Source organism: Brachyhypopomus gauderio, chromosome 11 (assembly GCF_052324685.1).
Source record: "Brachyhypopomus gauderio isolate BG-103 chromosome 11, BGAUD_0.2, whole genome shotgun sequence".
Classification (NCBI taxonomy): Eukaryota; Metazoa; Chordata; class Actinopteri; order Gymnotiformes; family Hypopomidae; genus Brachyhypopomus; species Brachyhypopomus gauderio.
In genome coordinates this window covers 3,368,318-3,380,521 of record NC_135221.1, presented here as the reverse complement: position 1 = coordinate 3,380,521, position 12,204 = coordinate 3,368,318, and the positions used below count along the sequence as shown (strand labels likewise).

The 12,204-nt window shown below is 42.2% G+C and overlaps 1 long non-coding RNA gene across 1 annotated transcript in view; it reads left to right on the top strand.

Moving 5' to 3' along the window:
- The window catches only part of LOC143527593 (uncharacterized), a 30,773-nt gene extending 20,815 nt beyond the window's left edge, over window positions 1-9,958 (top strand). Inside the window, exon 3 of the long non-coding RNA XR_013134189.1 lies at window positions 9,609-9,958. This is a non-coding gene — a long non-coding RNA (uncharacterized LOC143527593). The remainder of the gene's footprint in view (window positions 1-9,608) is intronic.
- Window positions 9,959-12,204: the final 2,246 nt, after the last annotated feature.

Below are 12,204 nucleotides of genomic sequence, written 5' to 3'. Positions count from 1 at the left end.
GGATATTTCCCACAATGCTCTACTACCTAGAAAACAGAGGAACTGGTACATTCTCTCCAAACAACCTCCTCATCTCACATAACACACACTCTCTCGTAACACAGTTAATATTACATGTAATTAGGGTGGGTTGACCTTCATTCATTCAATCTTTGATCTGTAGGATTTTACTGTTTCGTGGTTTGTTTTCTCCTTTACAGTATTTTACTTTAAACTATTTTGTAGTAGTTGCAGTAGTAGTAGTAGTAGTAGTAGTAGTAGTAGTTATAGTAGTAATAGTAGTAGTTGTAGTTATAGAGTAGCAGTAGTAGTAATTGTAGTAGTTGTAGTAATAGAGTAGTTATAGAAGTAATTGTAGTAGTAATAATAGAGTAGTAGCAGCAATTGTAGTAATAATAGTAGTAGTTGTAGTAATAGAGTAGTAGCAGTAGTAGTAGTAGTAATTGTAATAGTTGTAGTAATAAAGTAGTAGTAGTAGTAGTAGTATTAGTAGTAGTAGCAGCAGTAGTAAGTGTAATACTAGTATTAGTAAGTGTAGTAGGTGTAATAGTAAAAATAGTAGTATTTGTAGTAGTAATAGAACTAGTAAATTTAGTAGTATAGTAGTAGTAGTAGTAAGTGTATGTGTGGAAGTAAGTGCAGTAGTAGCAAGTGTGGTAGTAGTATTGTTGTAGTAAGTGTAGTAGTAGTAACTGTAATCGTAGTAGTAGTACGTTTAATTGTAGTAGTAAGTGTACTATTAGTGAGTGCAGTAGTAGCAAGTGCAGTAGTAGTAAGTGTAGTAGTAGTACATGTAATTGTAGTAGTAAGTGTAGTAGTAATATGTGTAATTGTAGTAGTAAGTAGTAGTAATAGTAGAGTAGTAATAATAATAATAATAAATAATACATTTTATTTAATGGCGCCTTTCAAGTCACTCAAGGTCACCTTACAACTCACATTAAAATAACAATAAACAGTAATAGTAGTAGCAGTAGTGTTATTAATAGTAGTAGTAGTTAAGTGTAGTATTATTAATAGTAGTAAGTGTAATTGTAGTAGTAAGTGTAGTAGTAGCATGTGTAATTGTAATAGTAAGTGTAGTAGTAGTACATGTAATTGTAGTAGTAATAGTAGAGTAGTAGTAGTAAGTGTAGTACTACTAATAGTAGTAAGTGTAATTGTAGTAAGTGTAGTAGTAATAGTAGAGTTGTAGTAGTAAGTGTAGTCTTACTAGTAGCAGTAAGTGTAATTGTAGTAGTAAGTGTAGTAGTAATAGTAGAGTAGTAGTAGTAAGTGTAGTATTACTAGTAGTAGTAAGTGTAATTGTAGTAGTAAGTGTAGTAGTAATAGTAGAGTAGTAGTGGTAAGTGTAGTATTACTAGTAGTAGTAAGTGTAATTGTAGTAGTAAGTGTAGTGAGTGCAGTAGTAGCAAGTGCAGTAGTAGTAAGTATTGTAAGTGTAGTAGTACTACGTGTAATTGTAGTAGTAAGTGTAGTAGTACTATGTGTAATTGTAGTAGTAAGTAGTAGTAATAGTAGAGTAGTAGTAGTAAGTGTAGTTTTATTAATAGTAGTAAGTGTAATTGTAGTAGTAAGTGTAGTAGTAATAATAGAGTAGTAGTAAGTGTAGTATTACTAGTAGTAGTACGTGTAATTGTAGTAGTAGTACGTGTAATTGTAGTAGTGATAGTAGAGTAGTAGTAGTAGTAAATGTAGTATTACTAGTAGTTGTAAGTGTAATTGTAGTAGTAAGTGTAGTGAGTGCAGTAGTAGCAAGTGCAGTAGTAGCAAGTGCAGTAGTAGTAAGTATTGTAGTAAGTAGTAGTACTATGTGTAATTATAGTAGTAAGTGTAATTGTAATAGTAGGGTAGTAGTAGTAAGTGTAGTATTACTAGTAGTAGTAAGTGTGCTGGTGGTAGTAGGTGCAGTAATAATAACTATTACTAGTACTAGTAAGTGTAAGTGTAGTAGTAGAGTCAGAGGGATATAGGAGTAGAAAACATTCAAATGGCAAAATATGCAAACAAACAAGTTACATCAAAATTGTAATCATTGCTTGTCGGAAATGCTTTATACTGAAGTTCCAATTTTGCAACATTAAGCAAATTTATTTACCCCTTTATGCTTTCTAGAACTGAAATGTTCAAGCAGTGAACAAGGAAAAAGTGTAGTTAAATAAATAAAACTAATGAATATAATTTGCTCTGGGGACATCAAACTGAAACGTGGTTTTAATCTTTTAAAAGCAATTTCATTAACCCATTAAATAAGCGTTCTGGCCCCTGTAAGCTTAGCCTTAGCTGAAGGGAAGAGTCAGGTTGACTGTGGCCTCAGGCTGTGTGTGTGGTCATTGTCTCCCCAGCACCACAGGGCGGGTCCTCACCTGCTTAACCGGGTTACCTGTGCCATCACAAGCACACAGCAAGTGAACAACTGACAGTACTGTATCGACTGTTTGGTTTACACTTCCCCCGGTGAGGAACAATGAAATGAAAAACGTTCAATCTGGGAAACGACTAAGAGCTGCTGTCAGTGTTTTTCTGTGAGATCAGCAAAAAGGCTGCAGAGTTTCTGATGAGACTGCAAAATGTCACAGCCAGTCCCTTCATGCTCTGTGATTGTGAACTGCTTGATATACCAAAATTCAATCATTAAAAAGTTAGCGTAAAAGACCTTTAAAAGATCATGGCATTCAACTCTAGATACCACAATCACAAAATTATGGTATTTTAAAATGGTAAGATTAATGTACTTTATAGTATAATATGCCAGTGAATGTGTTAATACGCAATAAATAGAGATAATTGGATATAATGAATATCAATAGATATAATTAGATTTTGAGTATGTATAGTGCTGCAGGAATAAATCTTTCTACATGTTATTATACAATAACATGAACTTTTAGTCCTTTTAGGAATTTAATGCTCATATGAATATGATTTTAAAAAATCAGCATAAACAAAACACAGTAGGCTGAAATTACAGACTTCTGAACATTAATAAATATAATTTCTAAAGAGTAATTTATTAATAAACTGTCTGGAGCTAAGGTCAGATCTAATTCTTCACTAAAGCAATCACCTCCATCTCAACCAATTAGCCGGATCTTTGTGAGCGGGGCCCGACGGACACTCGGCCCCAGTTCACAGCAATTACCATTACCCCACTTTTCTCAAAGCCTCCCTGGTCTGTGGGATATTAACTTCATGGGAATATCCACTGAGACTTCCTTCACTCCATAACTGAAAGTGAATTCATTTGTGTTTTCATTATTCCGCTGAATACATGCATGAGTTTTAGACTGTCCGCTCTTGACAAATCAACGTGTCTCGGTAATTAGATTAGGGATTAGATCTGTTACTGTTCTAATGTTGTGAGCTTCTTTAACAAGGCAGAGATTTCGTGATGGGCCGCCCATAGCAACACCAACCTCAACAGTAACGTGGCAACAACAGTATTAGGAAGTGAAGCTGCCCAGATATTCCAAAGCGAGCCTGTGTTCTTTGGAGAGGTCTGATGTGGATGTTTGTGTCTGGTTTGCGGCTGAGAAAGGTTCACAGCCCTCATAGTGTCCCACACTGACAAACTGTGCCACTTCAGACCAACACAAGACTTTCTTAGACTTTAAACTCAACAAATTACTTTTCCATTTTATTCTCAGTGAACTCGTGTAACACTTCCTATCAGCATAAATTGTACAATTTCGGCAAGCTTGGGGTTTTCTCTTTTATACCAGAAGAGTCAGTTTGAACTTCATTTTGAATCTATACATGTGTGGTAGTACCATTAGAGGTCCACATCGTATAAAAGCAATCGTTTCAAAAACCTAAACCACATAAACACAGGTCCATATTCATTCATACATCATACACACACACTTTTAAACATACTGCACATCAGTAGAACATATGAAAAAGAGAGGTTGAGAATGGGAGATAGAGAGAGGGAGTAAGAGGGAGAGAGAGAGAGAGAGAGAGAGAGAGGAGAGAGAGATATATGGCCAGCCCTTATACTATCTGAATCAGGCACTGAGCTTGACCTGTCCGGCTGAGATATCCATCCTCTGTGTTTGCAGCTGTCAGTGGGTCACGGTCAGTAAAACAGCGGTTCGTGAGTGCACGCTTCTGACAGCCTGATACTGTCACAGAATGCAAACAGCACAGTAGAACATTTAGAAAGGAGAGAAATACCAAGAAATGACAAAAGAGAGATACCCAGAGAGAGAGAGAGAGAGAGAGAGAGAGAAACATCATGAGAGAGATGGTGAGAAATTCAGAGACAGAGAGAGAGAAAGTCAGAGAGAGAAATACATAGAGAGAAAGAGAAAGAGCAGTACCCACAGAAAGAGAGAAATGTTTCAACAGGAAACTTTAACCCAGCAGTCAGTGCACCCCCTGCTGGTAGGCGCCATTATGCTTATGGTTTTGCATGTGGTGTTTCCTTGTGCTCCATCTTGTGTTACACCTGCATTTGTTATAATTTCTTGCTACACCTCCCTCAGGTGCTGCGTGCTGTGCTTCATTCACCACGCCACCCGGGGGGTTTCGGTTATTATGGTCTGCCTTTTGCGGGCCCTTTGTTTCGGTAGAAATGGTTCCTGAGTTAGCTCGGATTCTTTTGTTCTTGGTAGTGCACTTGTTCAGTTTCGTTTTCGTTCATTGCGTTAACGTCTTCGTTTGAACGTTTTCTGGTGGTGACACCACCGCTGTTATAAAGGTCTACACGGTCAGGAGCTGAGCAGAGAGGTGGGCTGTCTCGCACTGGTGAGCCTGACACCGAGTTCAGCGACAAACACCAACACTGTCCCACCTCAGGTCACGTCTGAAATACAAACAATCAGGCCAAACCAAATTATAACACTTCAAAAGCAAAACAAGATCACGCACTGGAACAAAAACACAAGCCCAAAGGAAAATGCACTGCTATCTGGCCCTAAAATGCCAGTACACTGTTGCAGAAGACCTGCTCACAGTGAAACACAGAACCAGAGTCTGGACAATTTCCAGACTCAGTGAACATAACCTGGCCATCCAGACCAGCTGAAGAAATAATGGCTGTCCAGAGAGATGCCTGTCTAAAACTGACACCCTGCCCTCCTTATTAGAATAGAAAGATGGCAGCATTTTACTTGAGTGATACAGATCTGACTACCACAGCGTGAGGGACAGTGGGTAGTTCACACACACACACACACACACACACACACACACACACACACACACACACACTGAATGTATTCCATTCAGAATTAGTTACATTTTTTTGTCATAATTATTAATATTATTACAATGGGTGTGAAATATTAGTACTAAATTTCAATCTGGTTTTCAAAACCTTGGATAAAATACTAGCTGAAAAAAAATACAGTAGGAACACTGACATACAAAAGAGATCAATAGCGGTCTGGCTATCACTCAGAAGAGTAGAGATGCGTTCTGACAAGTCAACCCACATGTCTGCACACTGCCTAATAGCCCTGCCTCGCTCGGACCGCCCACTCAGAGAGGCCACACTGCGTCTCATCACGCAGGCTAGACGTCTTCACACGCCATGGTCTTCCTCAGCAAGGAAGAAGAAAGACCTGCCAGCATACCCTGACATTGAAAAAAATACAATATAATAAAATCAGAAGTTGGGTAGGCCTATACATTTCAGAATAAATGCTACTAATACTTAAAACTCATACTGTCTAAACATGCAAGAGAAATCAAAGGATGTCTCATTTAAACACGATAGTCACAGAGTAAATGACCACGGTCTTCAGCTAAGGGCAGTGGAGTGGTGGTCAGTGATCTGTAGTGTAATGGACAGAGAAGATGAAACAAGTCTTCTCTTTTATTGCCCAAAATAGAAATCAATAAGAGAAACGTTCTTTGAAATAGTTCAAGACATTAATAATGCATATTCCTTTTCTTTCTGGCTCTGGAAAATATATATAACAACTACAGATGTGTATCAGATCTACATTATTCTATGAACATTAAATCAAAAAATTCCCTAATCTATTAATTTGATTTTCTTATTTGTCCCTACATTCAGAAGTGAGCTGTTTTTGAACTTTATTTATGGCCATCTACAGCTGCCCTGTTTTTAAAGAAACAGAAAGAAAGAGAGAGTGAGACAAAAAAGAGGTTGGAGGAGTAAAGAAAAGTTGCTCTAAGAAGATCCTTGTCCAAATGAGAGATTGATGGTGAATTCAGAACTTCTGAACTGCATGAAGACATGAAAGAGAAACACCCCCCCCCCCCCAAGAGAAACACCCCCCACATGATGTCTGGCATGATAATAGGGTGGAGCTTCCTACACCAACACGTTTAGTAAAGCAGAGAGGAGCGATTTTCTAATTAAGAAGACTGATATAAGGGTTTAAAATGAGTCACACCGAGAGGTTCTTGTGTTCTCTGTCATACCACTGTCTGTCTGTTAGCTTCCTCTTCACATACAAACATACAAACAGGCAAGGCCAATGTGGAGAGAGAGAGAGAGAGAGAGAGAGAGAGAGAGAGAGAGAGAGTGACTATCTTCTATAATTACTTCCTTTAGCAAAATTGTACCTGGTATAGTCATGCCAATAAAGTTACCTTGACTTCAAAGCTGCTTTTGGATGTAAGGTGTACATCAGTCTCCACTGTCATGCCAACATTTAAAGGTGGGGGTGGTGTAGCACATTTGAAGGAGGTGGGGCTGGTGTAGGACATTTAAAGGAGGTGGGGGTGGTGTAGCACATTTAAAGGAGGTGGGGGTGGTGTAGGACATTTAAAGGAGGTGGAGGTGGTGTAGCACATTTGAAGGTGGGGGTGGTGTAGGACATTTAAAGGAGGTGGGGGTGGTGTAGCACATTTAAAGGTGGAGGTGGTGTAGCACATTTAAATGAGGTGGGGGTGGTGTAGGACATTTAAAGGAGGTGGAGGTGGTGTAGGACATTTAAATGAGGTGGGGGTGGTGTAGGACATTTAAAGGAGGTGGAGGTGGTGTAGGACATTTAAATGAGGTGGGGGTGGTGTAGGACATTTAAAGGAGGTGGAGGTGGTGTAGCACATTTAAAGGAAGTGGGGGTGGTGTAGCACATTTAAAGAAGGTGGGGGTGGTGTAGGACATTTAAAGGAGGTGGGGTGGTGTAGCACATTTAAAGGTGGGGGTGGTGTAGCACATTTAAAGGAAGTGGGGGTGGTGTAGGACATTTAAAGGAGGTGGGGTGGTGTAGCACATTTAAAGGAAGTGGGTGTGGTGTAGCACATTTAAAGGTGGGGGTGGTGTAGCACATTTAAAGAAGGTGGGGGTGGTGTAGCACATTTAAAGGTGGGGGTGGTGTAGCACATTTAAAGGAGGTGGGGTGGTGTAGCACATTTAAAGGTGGAGGTGGTGTAGCACATTTAAAGGAGGTGGGGTGGTGTAGCACATTTAAAGGTGGGGGTGGTGTAGCACATTTGAAGGAGGTGGGGGTGGTGTAGCACATTTAAAGGTGGAGGTGGTGTAGCACATTTGAAGGAGGTGGGGTGGTGTAGCACATTTAAAGGTGGGGGTGGTGTAGCACATTTAAAGGATGTGGGGGTGGTGTAGCACATTTGAAAGAGGTGGGGGTGGTGTAGCACATTTAAAGGTGGAGGTGGTGTAGCACATTTGAAGGAGGTGGGGGTGGTGTAGCACATTTAAAGGTGGGGGTGGTGTAGCACATTTAAAGGAGGTGGGGGTGGTGTAGCACATTTAAAGGTGGGGGTGGTGTAGCACATTTGAAGGAGGTGGGGGTGGTGTAGCACATTTAAAGGAGGTGGGGGTGGTGTAGCACATTTGAAGGAGGTGGGGGTGGTGTAGCACATTTAAATGAGGTGGGGGTGGTGTAGCACATTTGAAGGAGGTGGGGGTGGTGTAGCACATTTAAAGGAGGTGGGGGTGGTGTAGCACATTTGAAGGAGGTGGGGGTGGTGTAGCACATTTAAAGGAGGTGGGGGTGGTGTAGCACATTTAAAGGAGGTGGGGGTGGTGTAGCACATTTATAGGTGGAGGTGGTGTAGCACATTTGAAGGAGGTGGGTGTTGTAGCACATTTAATGTATGTGGGGCTGGTGTAGCACATTTGAAGGAGGTGGGGGTGGTGTAGCACATTTAAAGGAGGTGGGGGTGGTGTAGCACATTTAAAGGTGGAGGTGGTGTAGCACATTTGAAGGAGGTGGGGGTGGTGTAGCACATTTAAAGGTGGAGGTGGTGTAGCACATTTAATGTACGTGGGGCTGGTGTAGAACTACTGGCTCTGTTTGTTGATCAGAGGCAGATACGTCTCAACCTTAGTCTGAACACATGCTCTGCCATGCTAGCTGGTATCTCTCTTAGCTCTGTCTCCTCTCTCTCTCTCTCTCTCATTCTCAGTCTCTCTCTCTCTTCCTCTCTCGGTCTTCCTCTCTTGGTCTCTCTCTCTCTCTCTCTCTCTCCCATCCCTCTCTCTCTCTCTATGATAATAGGAACGATCTCTGTGGCTGCACACAGACTACAGGCATTAATGGAGAAGGCTGATTGGTTGAGTTGCCCTTGGCCCCTCCCCTTCCCTCCATGACAGGGCTGTGATTATGAGGCTTTTCTTTTACTCTCTGCTTACTCACATGGCCGAGACTTTGAAATGACCTGCAAATGATTTATGATTGACCAGAAAACAAGGGCCAAGCGCATGGAGGTGTGTCACCTGGAACTATGTGTGTGTGTGTGTGTGTGTGTGTGTGTGTGTGTGTGTGTGTGGCTCTCTACAGTAGCCACTCGGGTTTTCATGGATACTTTATTGTGCTGAGGAGGCTTTTAAAAGCTTGTTGATTGTTTATCAGAATAGGCCAGTAGCTGAAGGAAAATGTGCAACACTTGCTCTGCAAAATAAATAATATACAAAATAAATAATATCCCAGACTCAAACCTCTTCAGGACCATAAATAATTCATTCCTCCCTCTTGCCCATCTTCATATAACAAGCAATAATTTATCCACAATGCGTGTCAGGTGCTGTGCTGGAAGAGAAAATGTGATTGAATGATGAAATCATGGTTGTGTGCATGTTTGTGTGTGTGTGTGTGTGTGTGTGTGTGTGTGTGTGTGTGTGTGTTGGATTATTTCACTCACACACCTTTCAAATAGATGAGGAAGATAAATCTGTTGTTGCCAGATAGATTACGTTTATCTATCCCGCGGACACACTTTCACAACTTCCCAGATAATCGTGGCCGAGCTGCAATATTGGATCTCTTTTGTCAGCCCCGATGCCGCTGCTGTCCGTATGCCGTCTCTGTGCCAATAAATTGTGAAGCGCTCCTCAAGGCTGTGCGTGGGTCCCCTCCGTCCGCCCGGGCTGTGGGGAGAGCCACCAGGTACTAACAACCACTGTGGAAATATGAAGGCGACAATAAGAGCTATAAAAGTGAGAGGGGTCACGTGTGGGGATGTTAGTGTCCGAATGAACCTGCCCGGGCCCCCGGGGCTTTAGCTGAAATCCATCAGGGATCAATCCAGCACGCCGAGCGTACGTCGGAGTATGTGCGCTGGGGCTGGGGCCATGGGTCAAGGGTCAATTTGAAATGAAGACATATGTCCTTTCTCTCTGCCAAGTCTAATCTGTTTATGTCTCTGTTGTGTCTTTTTTGCCACAGGAGATCGATTCGAGCAGCTTTCTCCCGGCCGTCATCTTCCTCTCGGTGCGAGCGTGAGTCGATGACCAGCTCTAATTCTGTCTGCCCGTAATAATCCTGGGAACAATAAGCACGTTGCAGCTCGCTCCGATCATATCATCCCAGCCCCAAAGAAAAGAAAAAAGGCAATATTTTCCTGTCACTCTGCTCTTTCTTTGCTTTCTTCTTTCACAAATGAAAGATAAAAAGAACAGATTTAGAAGAGATTAATTGGCATAAGGTGTGTGATCATGCATCTGAGTGCGCTGTATATTTCAGTACTTAAGGCAAAAAAAATAAAGGCCTCTTACATGTGGGCAGCCTCAGAGGGCCATGTGGTTTCTGTAAATAATTCAGAGAGTCTGTAAATAATTAAACATGGTTTAGACAGAGGTGTGGAGGCTAGCACACAATACAATACAGTTACTTTAAATATTTTTTCATATGAAAAATGTCAGTTAGCGCCACAGTCTGGGGACTCAGGAATGTGCAGATGTGGATGGGGACGCACTGCAGACGGGATGAGAGGGACGCTTTCTCACTTCCTCGTTGCTCGTCTTGCTAAGGGACATTTTAAAAGAACATCTTTCATGGACAGTGGTGTAAAGAAGCAGACGTGGATGGACGAACTCCCAGAGGTTCTGTGTCTGCCAACGAATTTAATCATATCACAGATTCTCCACTTTTTGCAGATTGTGAGAGTCACTCCAATAGGTGCTTATTTGTGAGCCAGGAGCAGTCTGACAAACACACACACACCCACCCCCCCACACACACACACACACACACACACGCACAGCAGGGTTATGGGGTTGGTTCAGATCGCCCCAGCCTGGGGTATTCACCCTTTCACCAGTGGTAAATTAGTGCCAGCTCTTCCTCTTACCCCATGTTTCTACTGAAGAAGAAAGCGGTTTGTGCCATAATGATCTTCAGTTCCAACCACAGCTGTCTGTGGCTTCAGCAGCCCTGTTAACTGCATGTCTCACTTTCAATTAATTGAACTGTCAGAGGATCGGTGTGTTTCAACACGTATCTCCACGTCCGCTCCTTTGCAGTCTACTGTAATGGCTGCTGGAAGTTCATGATCAGTCGTTGCTCTGACTGACATGTCTCCTCCCTTTCTGTTACAATCCACTTTTGTCTCCGCGACTTTAATCTTAAAAAAAAAAAATTGCTGCTCAGAATCTTTGAAAAGGACATCATTATATCAAACTTCCTCATTTCAAGGTGAGGCGTTTTCAGTGATTATCATTTTATGAAAGTTTTTTTTAAAAAGCAAACAAACTAACAACAATCACAACAAAAACCCAAACCAGAGTAGCCTGGTTGGCCCGTTAGATCTGATGGCCCATTTAGTTTGTTGTCCCAGTCCCATCGAGACTCCCCAAAACACTCTGATCCAGATACTCCGGTACTGCTATACTGCGATACTCCACCTCAAAGCCCGCGTCAGTGGGAGGACTGCCACACTGATCTCCATCATGTCTCGTGATGTTGTGTGGAGCTAATCGGTGGGCCAGATGCGGGATCAGCCCGTCTGCGGTACGGATGCGCTCGCCGTAGCGATTCCTCCGACGCCATTCACCGCCATTGTTCTCCGTTTCCAGTGCCCCTCCGTCTCCATGGCGATGCGAGGCGTAATCAGAGGCAGGCGGTTAAAGGATGCGGCGGGATCACAGATAGCGCTGCCAATTTCTGATAAAGGAAACGGAGAGATAAAAACGGCCCACGCGCGCGCGCACACATACACACACACACACACACACGTGTGTGCGTGTGTGCAAATTAACGGATGGCATCTTTGTGGTGGGGTGTAGATAAGGGGAGGAGTCTGGCGAAGGGAAGTGTTCTTATCCAATGTGGTGTGATTCTTAAAGAGGGGGATGAAAAACAGGCAGTGTAGGACCATTTACTAAAGCACACAAAAGAGAAGAAGAAAGACATGGACTCTTAACCCATTTAAGGTGGAGAGAGAGGAGTGTAGACGATAGGAAGGTGGCATCAAACACCCCCGGGGGACGGGGGGCGGGGGGGGGAGACAGGATCCTGTAAGAGCCTGACTCCATCTGACAGTCCACCGTACTGAAGCATTTACTGAAGTTCTTAAATCCTTAAAACTACAACTGAATTCCTGCACTTCTTCTTGGTGTTTTGGGGAATTAAAAGTTCACTTTCATTGTTGCTGGTATGACCTGTGATATTACATACTTTCTGAAACAAAAAAAAGACTACTACTACAAAAAAAATACTTTTTGCTCTGAAACGTTGATCAGTTTAGGCAGTGATTGACTCTCAAAGGTGAGGGGGTCCACGTATCTCCAAAGCGACAACGCTTGGGCTGGAAGTTGAGAGGCAGTGTCATCCGCATCTGCTTTGATTCTTCCTCTTTTAGCATGTTTCTCTATCTTGCATCACTGAGATCCAAGCACAGATAAATGAATAATTATGTTAGAATTGTCAAAAATGTCACCTTCAGTGTATGCCAGTGTGTATGTCACACAGCGAAAACCTCAGGCATGCTAAGACTGTGTGTGTATGTGTGTGTATGTGTGTGGAGGAGTGTGGTGAGAGAGAT